Here is a 13,663-nt window from a genome sequence, read left to right on the forward strand (position 1 = left end):
TATATTAGAATAAAGCCTTCTTTGAATATAATTTTAAATGATTGGTTTGCAGCCCTGTTCATCCTCTATTATTCTTTTTTAATATAAGCTTATTGGACCAATTTTGTTAATAAAGTCTCTATGTCTTGGCTTAAGGATTTACTTTAGGATGAATTACTTAAGATGAAATATCTGGATTATATTTTAAAAACAAAGGTATGCATGTTTTATAGCTATATTCTAATTTTTAATAACTTGAGTATCTTTCATTGCTTTGTGACATTGCTGTTATGCTACACATTTGTGTAGATAGTTTCAGAAATAGGACTGAATTTCTAGTAAACTCTGCTTTTAAAATAAACTCTCAATAGGTATTGTCACTTGACTTTTTCTTGAAAGTATTGTGCATACAAACTCTTCAGTAGTTTCTTGTGGCTTGGATTTCTGGATAGATGGGAGTTTACTAAAATAGAGTTGTTTGGAATACCTGAGAACAGTATTACATATTCAACGTTTAAACAGGACATGCCAGTTAATACATGGATAGTTAAAGTAGTAGATATATTTCTAAGTTTTTAAATGACAAGTTTTAAAAATGGTTATTAATTAATTAATTATTTATTTATTTTTAAATGAAAGCAAGTTTATTAAGAAAGTAAAGGGGCCAGGTGTAGTGTCTCATGCCTGTAATCCCCGCACTTTGGGAAGCCAAGGCAGGTGGATTGTTTGAGCTCAGGAGTTCGAGACCAGCCTGGGCAACATGGTGAGACCCTGTCTTTACAAAAAATAAAAAAATTATCGAGGCTCAGTGGTGCACGCCTGTGGTCCCAGCTACTCGGGAGGCAGAGGTGGGAGGATTATTTGAGCCCAGGAGGTCAAAGCTGCAGTGAGCCAAGATTATGCCATTGCATTCCAGCCTGGGTGACAATGTGAGACTCTGTCAAAAAAAAAAAAAAAAGAAAGGAAAGGAATAAATGGGTGGCCACTCCATATGCAAAGCAGCATGGTTATTTCTTAAAGAAGATTAAGCAAAATCTGTTTTTTTAAATGTTGCTTTCATAAAACTCCAGTCTCCTGTAGTTTTTATTTGTTTTCTGTCTTGGATTTTTTTGAGATGGGGTCTCACTGTATTGCCCAGGCTGGTCTTGAACTCCTGAGTTCAAGACTTTTTTTCTATTACAGTCTAATTTACTATAGTAATATATTCTGAAGTAAATATCACTTAGCATAGATAGAAAGAATGCTATGTAGCCCATATTTATATTTATTGGCTTATTTTACAACTACTCATAGCATCCCTATTTCAAAAAATAAGGTTGATATAATCTTATATTTTCATGGAAGGTTATTCTTTGCAAAATACGTGTAATTACATTATCTCATCTGGCCCTTAGAATAACTGCATGAAATTAATGTCTCCCATTTTGTAAAAATGAAAACTGAGATTTATAGAAGTTGAGGACCTGAAATTACATGGGACTGGCAGAATCAAGTTTAGGACCTCTTTCTTAAAAGTACCAATAATCTGCTTTCTGTATTTTGTATTTTTTAATAAGTCTAGATTTAAAATTGTTGGTTCCAAATTGGTTCATTTCATCTGGGTTTTTTTTTTAATTTGTTTATTCATTTTCAGTGTTATTTTATTTTGCCTCTACTGTTACTTATAAAAATTCATTTGACTGTGATAATTTTTAAAGGATGATTCAGGTTGGTTCATATGCAATAAGGTGAAACAAATATTTGTCTCTAACTTACAGTCAGTACCTTGTTAAAAAAAATATTATCATGATTTCTGGAATGGCCGAGTGAAGATTTCAGCAAACCCTTTTCCCAAAAGCACTTAAAAAAACTAAACAAAATTGTCAAACAACCATTTCAGGACTCTGGAAACTGACCAAATATATACAATAAATTAAGAAGCATTTATTCAAGAACTGCTAATCCTTGGTGAGAACAATGGAAGTGTGGTAATTTAACCAGGAGCAGCTTTCATTTCCTCCCATCCAGCAAATCTGCATGATAGTTCCACAGGGCAGGTCAGAATGGACTGACAGTCTGATTTATGATTTGAAGGAGAGCATGAATAAATGCCTCTTCAAGGATATTATAAAACAAATACATACCATCATGGTGGTAAACAATGAGGGGAAACTGACATCACCAGCTTGGGGATAAAATACTGGTTAGGGGAAGCAGCAGACTAACAACAGACCAGTCAAATTTTTGACAGGGAACAGGATCACCATAGTGAGCCTTAACAAGCTTTCTCATGTCCCCAGTGATCTGTAGACTACTTGTACAAGGCTATACACAAACTCAGGAGAAACCAAAGTGGGCTTTAGCCCTTTATTCCTCCCTAGTTGAAGGCGAAGCCTTGCATGTGCAGAAAGTAAAAGCCAGAGTAGGCTTGTAACCTGCCTGAACTTTAAATGCATTCCCCAAACCATGTACAGATCCATCAGGAAAAGAATGCGAGTGTTACTGGCTCAAGGTGTTTCAGCACAGGCTCTCAACAGTCATTGGCTGACCAGTAAGTTAGGCTAACCCAAGAAAGCCAAGCTTAACAATAAAAACAGATAATAAAAAAGAAAACAACAAGAAGCTGAGCAGCTTCACATTGCAAGATACTGTATGGGAAGTTAAACTCTACAGAATTGTTCCAGGAAGTTGTAAAACAAAACAAAACAAAACAAAACAAAACAAAACACACGGGGTTCAGAATCCAGAGTTGCTAATATAAAGTATCAAATGTGTTCAGTTTTCAACAAGAAAAAATTATCAGACATGGAATAAAACAGGAAAATGTGACCCATATACAAGAAAAAAACAAACAATAGTAGAAACTGTCTCAGAGGTGGCACCAGATGTTCTACTTACCACACAAAGACGTCAATGCAGCTATTATGAATGTTTTCAAAGAGCTAAATGAAGCTATATTTAAAGAATTAGAGGAAAGTATGATCTCACTGACTTGTCCAAGTAGAAAATAGCAATAAAGAGATAGAAATTTTAAAACAGAATCAAATAGAAATTCTAGCAGATTTGAGTTGACAGAGAAATATTCAGCAAAACAGAGTATGTATCAATAGAGATTATTTCATCAGAAAGAGAGAAAGAAGACCAAATGAATGAACAGAGTTTCACAAAAGGTGGAACACCATCAAGTCTACCAAAATATGCATAATGGAAGTCTCAGAAGGAAAGAAGCAGAAAAAAGTTTGACAAGATAATATCTGAAAGTTCTAACATTTGTTGAAAATTATTAACCTTAGAAGCTTAATGAACTCCAACTGTGTTAAACACAAAAAGATTCACACGTAGACATATCATTGTCAAAGTGTTGAAAACTAAAGACAGAGAAAAAAGTTGAAAGCCACAAGAGCAGAAAGACTCGTCATATAGAAGGGAACCACAATATGATAAACAGCTGACTTTTTGAAACAGTAGAGCTCAGTATGCAGTGGTATGAGAAAGTGATATAAGGAAAAAAAAAACAAAAAAGCAAAAACTGTCAATCCAGAATTCTTTATCTGGCAGAACTGTAATTCAGAAATAAAGGTGAATTAGTACCTGACTTCAAAATATACTACAAAGCTATAGTTACCAAAACAGCATGGCACTGACATAAGAACAGACACATAGACCAATGGAACAGAGCAGAGAACCCAGAAATAAATCCAGGCCAGGCGCGGTGGCTCACACCTATAATCCCAGTGCTTTGGGAGGCTAAGGTAGGTGGATCATAAGGTCAGGAGTTCGAGACCATCCTGGCTAACACAGTGAAACCCCGTCTCTACTAAAAATACGAAAAATTAGCCAGGTTTGGTGGCATGCGCCTGTAGTCCCAGCTACTCGGGAGGCTGAGGCAGGAGAATCGCTTGAACCCAGGAGGTGGAGGTTGCAATGAGCGGAGATCGCGCCACTGCACTCCAGCCTGGGTAACAGAACGAGACTCTGTCTCAAAAACAAAACAACAACAACAACTACAAAAAAAAAAACCCACATTTACAACCAATTCTTTTTTGACAAAGGTGCCAAGAGCATACATTAGAGAAAGGACAATCTCTTCAATAAATGGTGTTGGAAAAATTTGATATCCATGTGCAGAAGAATGAAACCAGATCCCAACTTCTTACCATACACAAAAATCAAATCAAAATGAATTAAAGAGTCTGGGCGAGGTGGCTCATGCCTGTAATACCAGCACTTTGGGAGGCCAAGGTGGCCGGATCACCTGAGGCCAGGAGTTCGAAACCAGCCTGACCAACATGGTGAAACCCCATCTCTACTGAAAGTACAAAAACTAGCTGGGCATGGTGACAGGCGCCTGTAATCCCAGCTACTCAGGAGGCTGAGGTGGGAAAATTGCTTGAACCCAGGAGGCGGAGGTTGCAATGAGCCGAGATTTCCCCACTGCTCTCCAGCCAATGTGATAGAGGGAGACTGCATCTCAAAAAAAATAGAAAAGAAAATGGATTCAAAGACTTAAATCTAAGGCCTAAACTACTAGACGAAATTGGGGAAATGCTGTAGGACATTCATTTGAGTGGTATGACATTGTATAATACCTTAAAAGCACAGGCAGCCAAAGCAAAAATGGACGAACGGAATTTCATCAAGTTAAGAAGCTTCACAGCAAAGGAAACAATCAACAGAGTGAAGAAACAGCCAGCAGAATAGGAGAAAATATTTGCAAACTATCCATCCATCAAGGTTTTAATAACCAGAATATATAAGGGCCTCAACTCAATAACAAAAAACCAAATAACCCAATTTAAAAATGGGCAAGTGATCTGAATAGACCTTGCCCAAAAAAAAAAAAAAAAAAAAGACATACAAATTGCCAGCAGACATATGAAAAAATGCTCAACATCACTAATCATAATCGAAATATCAAAACCACAATGAAATATTATCTCCCAGTTAAAATGGCTATTATAAAAAAGACAATAACCGATTCTGATGAGGATGTGGAGAAAGGGAAGTGCTAGTACACTATTGATGGGAATGTAAATTAGTAAAGTCAATATGGAAAACAGTATGGAGGTGCCCCAATAAACTGAAAAGAGATCCACCATATTATCCAGTGATCCCACTGCTGAGTATATATTCAGAAGAAAGGAAATCACTAAAACAAAGAGCTGTCTACGCTCCTGTGTTTATTGCAGCACTACTTACAATAGCCAAGATACAGATTCAGCTTAAGTGTCCATCAGTTGATGAATGGATGGAGAAAATAGGCCGGGCGCGGTGGCTCAAGCCTGTAATCCCAGCACTTTGGGAGGCCGAGACGGGCAGATCACAAGGTCAGGAGATCGAGACCATCCTGGCTAACACGGTGAAACCCCGTCTCTACTAAAAATACAAAAAACTAGCCGGGCGAGGTGGCGGCGCCTGTAGTCCCAGCTGCTCGGGAGGCTGAGGCAGGAGAATGGCGTGAACCTGGGAGTCGGAGATTGCAGTGAGCTGAGATCCGGCCACTGCACTCCAGCCTGGGCGACAGAGCGAGACTCCGTCTCAAAAAAAAAAAAAAAAGAAAAATATATATTATATATATGTATACATATATATACACACCCACAAAAAAAATAAAATATTATTCAGCCGTAAAATGAATGAAATCCTGCCATTTGCAACAACATGGATAAAACTGGAGGTCATTATGTTAAGTGAAATAGGCCAAGTATGGAAAGACAAATATCACATGTTCTCACTTTTAAGTGGGAGCTAAAAAAGTTGATCTTGTGGAATTAGAGAGTATTATGATGGTTATCAGAGGCTGGCAAGGGCAGGAGGGATGATATTGAAGAGAGGTTAATGACTGTAAAAATACAGTTGGATAGAATGAATGACTTCTAGTGTTCAATAGCACAGTAGGTAACTATAGTTAAAAATAATTTATTGTATATTTCAAATTAGCTAGAAGATTCAGAATATTCCCAACACAAAAAAATGATAAATATTTGAGGTGATGAATATCCTAATTACCCTATTTGATCATTACACGTTGTATGCATATGTCAGAATATCACATGTACCCCATAAATATATACTATTATTATATATAATAAATTTTTTAATAGAAACATTTTTAAACCTTTTTAAAAAAAGCTTTAAAAAAAAAAAAGAAATGAAGGTGAACTAAAGACATTCCTATATGAACACTGAGAATTTGTTACCAGGAAATCTGTCTTTAAATAGTAAAGGAAGTTCTTCAAGCTGAAAAGAAGTGACACCAGACAGTAATTAACATCCACGTGAAGAAATAAAGAGGCTCTCTTCCTTGGCGGTGCCTATGGAGGTGGCAGCCATCCCCTACTCGGCATCATAGCTGCCGTTAGTCCCCTTGTGAAGTCCAAGATCATCAAAAAGAGAACCAAGAAGTTCATCCAGCATCAGTTAGACTGATATGTCAGAACTAAGTGTAACTGACAGAAACCCAGAGGTATTGACAACAGAGTTTGTGGAAGGTTCAGCAACAAAAAACAAAGCACATGCTGCCCAGTGGCTTCCAGAAGTTCCTGGTCCACAACGTCAAGGAGCTGAAAGTGCTGCTAATGTCCAACAAATGTGCTGAGATTGCCCACAGTGTTTCCTCCAAGAACTGCAAAGACATTGTGGAAAGAGCAGCCCAGCTGGCCATCGGAGTCACCAATCCCAATGCCAGCCTGTGCAGTGAAGAAAATAAGTAGACAGCTGCTCATATGCACGTTTTATGTTTAAATAAAACCATAAAAACTGCCAAAAAAAATAAAGAGCACCAATAGTAGAAATCACATAAGTAATAATAAAAGACAGTATAAACTATTCTATGTATTTAAACATTTTTATATGACAATAATTATAAAAGCGTGTTGTTCCCATAACATATAATGATCTTATATGAGTTACAACAGTAGCACAAAGATGAGAGTAGAAAGTAGAGCTATATTTGAGCAAAGTTTCTGTTTTAGTTTCTATACTTTTTTAGTTTCTATACTTTACTGGAATAAATTAGTATCAATCAAACATAGTAGACTATGTTGGCTGGGTGCGGTGGCTCACGCCTGTAATCCCAGCTCTTTGGGAGGCCAAAGCAGGCAGATCACTTGAAGCCAGGAGTTCGAGACCAGCCTGGCCAACATGGCAAAGCCTCATCTCTACTAAAAATACAAAAATTAGCCAGGCATGGTGGTGTATACCTATAACCCTATCTACTTGGGAGGCTGAAGTGGGAGAATCACTTGAACCCAGGAGGCAGAGGTTGCAGTAAGCTGAGTGGCATCACTGCACTCCAGCGTGGGCGACAGAGCAAGACTCCCTCTCAAAAACATTAAAAATAAAGTAGACTATGTTAAGATCCATATTGTAAACCCTACAACAATCTCGAAGAAAATGATCCCCCAAAATAGTTTTATTTAAAAAGGCATTAAAATGTTACCTATTTAAATTCCTAGAAAATACCTATTTACCACAAAAGAAAGAAGTAGAGGAATAGAGGAAGAAAGATACATAGAAAACAAATAACTAAATAGCAGACATAAACCCACATCTGTAATTACCTTAAATATAAACAGATTGAACAGATGATCAAAAGCCAAAGATTTAGACTGAATTGTTTTTTAAAAATCTAGCTACTTGGCCGGGTGCGGTGGCTCACGCCTGTAATCCTAGCACTTTGGGAGGCTGAGGCTGGTGGATTGCAAGGTCAGGAGATCGAGACCATCCTGGCTAACGCAGTGAAACCCTGTCTCTACTAAAAAAATACGAAAAAATTAGCTGGGCATGGTGGTGGACGCCTGTAGTCCCAGGCGCTACTCGGGAGGCTGAGGCAGGAGAATGGCATGAACCTGGGAGGTGGAGCTTGCAGTGAGCCGAGATCGCGCCACTGCACTCCAGCCTTGGTGACAGAGCGAGACTCCATCTCAACAAAAAAACACAATCCAGCTACTTGAGATTCAAAGGTACAAATAGGTTGAAAGTAAAAGAATAAAAAATAAAACCATACAAATATAACCATAGGTGAACTAAAATCACTTTACTGTTAAGAAAAAAAATGGCTTTTAGGTTACAAAAGACAAGTTACTGGAGCCAGAGAGACATTTTATTATGATAAACGATGATATATGCACCCACCAAAGAACCCAGCCAACAGCAACAGAATACATATTCAAATGTACACAGAGTATTGTCTAGGATAGACCATATACTAGGTCAGCAGTTAGTCAGCAGACTATGGCATATTGGCCAACTTTGGCCCACTGCCTGATTCTGTACAATCTGCAAGCTAAAAATGTTTTTACCTTTTTAAGTGGCTTTGAGAAAACCAAAAAGGGATATTTTGTGACACCTTACAATTACATAAAATTCACATTTCAGTGAGTATAAATAACATTTTACTAGAGCACAGTCATGCTCATTCAAAACCTTGGGGAAGGGAAATTCCTCAGTCTAAAAAGTATCTTGAAAAATATACAACTGAGATCATACTTAATGGTAGAACACTGAAGCCTTTTCCCATAAGATCAGGAAAGGATACTTGCTCTTGCCACACTTACCAACATTGTATTAGAGCTTCAAGCTAGTTAAATCAGGCAAGGAAAGGAAATAAAGGCATCCAGATTGTAAAGAAAAATAAAACTGTCTGTAATTGCAGATAACATGATCCTATGTGTAGAAAACCCAAAAGAATTCACAGAAAAACTGTTAGAATTAATAAAATGAGTTTAGCAACATGACAGGATACAAGATCAATAATTAAGGAATCAATTGAATTGTCATGTACTAGATAGAATAATTTGAAAGTACAATTAAAATGAAGACAGCAGCTCCATTCACTATATTGTCAAAAGAAATCAAACCCATGGAAATAAATTCAACAAAAGAAGTGCAAGACTTGTGCATGTAAAGATTCAAAGCATTGCTGACAGAAATTTAAGAAAATGTAAGTAAATGGATTTGAAAACTTAATGTTTTGAAGATGGCAATCTTCTCAAATTGTTCTGTAGATTCAAAACACACCCAATCAAATCCCAGCTTTTTTCTATAAATTGACAAGCTATTCCTAAATTGTATAGGGAAATGCAGAGAACTCAGACTAGCCTAAACAACTTCAAAATAATGACAGAAAATGGAAGACAGACTTCCTGATTTCACAGTTTACCTAAGGATACATTAATCAAGAACTGGAATAAGTAGAATCATAGAGATCAGTCAAATGGAATTGACATTTTAAAAGGAAACCCTTGGCCAGGCATGGTGGCTCATGCCTGTAATCCCAGCACTTTAGGAGGCAGAGGTGGGCGGATCACTGGTGCCAGAAGTTTGAGATCAGCTTGGCCAACATGGCGAAACCCCATCTATACTAAAAACACAAAAATTAGCCAGGCGTGGTGGCACACGATTGTAGTCCCAGCTACTCGTGAGGCTAAGTCAGGAGAATCACTTGAGCCCAGGAGGCGGAGGTTGCAGTGAGCTGAGACCATGCCACTGCACTCTAGCCTGGGCGACAGAGTGAGATTCTGCCTCAAAAAATAAAAAAAGGAAACCCATATATTTTTGGTCAATGGTTATTTTTATTATCATTTTTATTATTTTTTAAAGATGTCAAGAAAATTCAGTAGAGAAAGGACTGACTAAAAAGAAAAAAAGATGGTGCAGAAGGAGCTGAGCCAGTAGTCCCAGCTACTCAAGAGGCTGAGACAGGAGGATCACTTAAGCCCAGGAGTTCACAACTTTAGTGTGAGTATGCAGTGATCGCACCTGTGAATAGCCACTGCATGCCAGCCTGGACAGCATAGCAAGATTCTGTCTCTTTAAAAAACAAAAAAAAAGGTGCAGGAAAATTGGATATTCATATGCAAACAGATTATTTTAGACCCCTTACCTCACACGATGCTTAAAAACGTACTCAAAATGGATTCCATATACCTAAACGTCAGAGCTAAAAACATAACACTTCTAGAAAAGCAAATGTAGAAAATCTTTGTGATTTGGGGGTAGAAGATTTCATAGATATAACACCAAAAGCACAATTTATAAATGGGGCAAAAAGTGTAAGACATAGAAAAAATTAGAAACTTTTGAGATTCAAGAGAGGGCATTAAGAAAATAAATGCTACAGCCTCACAGCTCTAGAGAAAATATTTGCAAATTATATATATGATAAAGGATTTGTGTCCAGAATATATAAAGGACTGTTACAACACATTAGGACATCAAGAAAATCTAATTTTAAAATGTACAAAAGAGTTGAATAGACTCTTACTATACATGTATGAATTGCTAATATAAGTACATGACAAGATGTTCTGCTTCCTCAGAGAAGGCAAATTAAAAGCACAGTGAGAGGAGTGACTCAGTGAAAATTATGTAGTGGGTAGCTCTAAGAGCCTGTCTCTCCACAGAAACATTGAAAAATAAAGAACTGCCAGTTTCAACTTTGTCAGAACTCTGAACAAAGAGACAAAGATTTATAGAAACTAAGAAATGTTGATTTTTTAAAAATTATAAAACATTATAAAAATTATTTAAAAGCCTGTTTATATATTTGCCATTGTCTGGTTTAGTAATGGCAGCCTTGAAGATGGCAACCCACATGGTCCCTGGTTTCAGAGAGAGCAGAGCACACCTTATTTATAAAGAGTTGTGTTTGTCAGGCTGGGTGCGGTGCCTCACACCTGTAATCTCAGCACTTTGGGAGGCCAAGATGGATGGATCAGTTAAGGTCAGGAGTTCGAGACCAGCCTGGCCAACGTGATGAAACCCCGTCTGTACTAAAAATACAAAAAATTAGTTGGCCATGGTGGTGCACACCTGTAGTTCCAGCTACTTGGAAGGCTGACGCAGGAGAATCACTTGAACCCGAGAGGCGGAGGTTGCAGTGAGCTGAGATTGCGCTACTGCACTCCAGCCTGGGTGACAGAGCAAGACTGTCTTCAAAACAAAACAAAACAAAACAAAACAAATTGTGTTTGTGTAAACAGTCTGGGGCTACCAGAAAAGCTACTGGAAGTTGCTTAGCTATATTATACTTAACTCAGAATTTATCCAGGATGGAAAAGCAGGGGCATTCGTCAGAAGTTCTGTAAGGCACACGAACCAGCCACCTGCAGTCACCTGGGGTAAAAGATTTTAATTGAGGCATATAATAGAACGCTGAAAGTCTTGGGAGTGGTGGGAACTTGAGTTTCCTTGGGAAATTAGGGTACCCAAAAGCACACTGTACACTGGGTAATTTAGAAAGCTTTGCACATGCCAACAACAAGATACGCAGTCAGAAAATACCTTATAAGACCCCTACGGTTTCACCTCTGGCTGAGCTTCTAGACTAAGAGTATACAGGTAGTGAAGGCTAAGGCATAGTTGTAAACCACTGTAGGAATGCCCCAGCACAGCGCCATTCTGCAAAGACAGTAGTGGTTTTTGTCTTTGTCTCTCTGTCTTTGTCTCTCTCTCTCTCCCTTTTTTCTCTTTCTCTTCCTCTCTCTCCCTCCCTCTTTCTTTTCCTCTCTCCCTCTCCCTGCTTCTGCCATTCTAAAAAATCACTGTCAGAATACCAGCTTTTCGAACACAAGTTAAATGAAGACTTAAGAAACTACACATAACAAGGAAGACAGACTTTATAAAAATATTTTAGAAAAGTGACTAAACAAATAACTATAGCAGTCAACGAAAGCAAATCCTGAAGTGGAGGGGAATAGATTAGTTCTAGAGTTATCATTAATGCTCAAAATGTTGTTTTCAACAAAAAATTGCAGAAACAAGAAAGTGTGGTCCCTTCACAGAGGAAATTAATAGAAATTATCTTTGGGGAAGGACAGTTATTGGACTTAGTAGACAAACATTTAAAATCAATCATCTTAAATATGTTCAAAGACGTAATGGAGGTGATGGACAACAAACTAAAGGAAACCAGGAAAAATGATTAGGCGTGATGGCTCATGCCTGTAATCCCAGCACTTTGGGAGGCCAAGGTGGGCAGATCACTTGAGGTCAGGAGTTCGAGACCAGCCTGGCCAACATGGTGAAACCCCATCTCTACTAAAAAATATACAAAAATTAGCCAGGTGTATCAATAAAGAGAAAGTATAAAAAGGAACCAAACACAGATTTTGGAGCTGAAAAGTATAATAACTGAAATGAAAAATATATTAGAGGGGTTCTCCATCAGATTTGAGCAGGCAGAAAAATGAATCAGAGAAGTTAAATAAAAGTCGATTGAAATTATTGACTGAGGAGCAGAAAGAAAACAGAATGAAGAAAAGTGAACAGAACGTAAGAAACCCATAGAACAACATCATGTGTGTCAACATAAGAATCTTAGGAAAGGAGAGAGAAGGAAACGGCAGAATATTTGAATAAATAATTGTCCTAAACTTCATAAGACATGAACCTACACGTTCAGAAAGCTCATTGGACTTCAAGAAAGATAAACAAAGTGATCTACACTGAGAAGCATTATAATGAAACTATTTTACAAAGCCAAGAACAAAGAGAGAATCTTGAAAGCAAAAGAGAAGCTACTTGTCCCATACAATGGATCATCAATAAAATTAATAGCATGTTTCTCATCAGAAAGCATGGAATCCAGAAGTGAGTGGGATGACAATTTTTTTAAAGAGCTGAAAGTGGCAGAAAAACTGTAACCAAGAACTCTATATCTAACAAAACTTTTTCCTCAAAAATTATTTAAATTTTGCAATGGAATGTTAGTTGTAACACCAAAAGCATGAGCAACCAAAAAATATACTGCATTTCATCAAAATTTGAAAGTTTTTTGTTTTGTTTTGTTTTGTTTTGTTTTTTGAGACAGTCTCACACTGTCACATAGGCTGGAGTGCAGTGGCACCATCACAGCTCACTGCAGCCTCAAACTCCTGTGCTCAGGTGATCTTCCTGCCTCAGCTTCCTGAGTAGCTGGGACCACAGGCGTGCACCACCACAACCAGCTAATGTTTGTATTTTTTGTAGAGATGGGGGTTTGCCATGTTGCCCAGGCTAGTCTTGAACTCCTGGGCTCAAGCGATTCGCCTGCCTCAGCCTCCCAAAGTGCTGGGATTACAGGTGTGAACCACTGTACCTGGCAAAACTTAAAACTTTTATACATCAAGGGATATTATTTTTAAAACAGAAAGGACCACCTATAGAAAGGGAGATAATGTTTTAGAAACATACATCCAATAAGGGTCTAGTAACTAGAATACATAAAGAACTCCTACAGCTTAACAACAAAAAGCAAACAACCCAATTTAAAAATAGACAACTAAAAATAGACTTGAATACAAGTTTCTCCAGAGACATTCAGTGATCATCAAGCACATGAAAAGATGCTCAACATAATTAGTCATTAGGGAAATGCAAGTCAAAACAATGTAATGCTACTTCTCAGTAAGATTATTAGAATTTTTAAAATGGAAGATTTTGGGGAGTAGGGAAATTAGGGACTCATATATTGCTGGTAGAAATGTAAAATGGTGCAATCACTGTGGAAAACAGTTTGGCAGTTCCTCAGCAAGAATTTCCATGTACCAGCAATTCTAATTCTAGGTATTTACCAAAATAATTGAAAACAGGTACTCAAATACTTGAACACAACTTTCATAGTACCACTATTCACAATAGCCAAAAGGTAGAAACAGTCTGTACATCCATCAGTGGATGAATGGTTAGACAAGATGTTGTATATACACACCATGGAATATTA

General features: G+C 37.6%; 1 protein-coding gene and 1 pseudogene across 6 annotated transcripts in view; both read left to right on the forward strand.

Annotated features, from left to right (window-relative positions):
- Positions 1 to 13,663, forward strand: part of USP32 (ubiquitin specific peptidase 32) — a 225,218-nt gene that overhangs the window by 148,700 nt on the left and 62,855 nt on the right. The window lies entirely within an intron of this gene.
- LOC117066554 lies at positions 1,678 to 7,120 on the forward strand (annotated as a pseudogene).

Source organism: Trachypithecus francoisi, unplaced genomic scaffold (genome assembly GCF_009764315.1).
Source record: "Trachypithecus francoisi isolate TF-2019V2 unplaced genomic scaffold, Tfra_2.0 Lachesis_group20, whole genome shotgun sequence".
Taxonomy (NCBI): Eukaryota; Metazoa; Chordata; class Mammalia; order Primates; family Cercopithecidae; genus Trachypithecus; species Trachypithecus francoisi.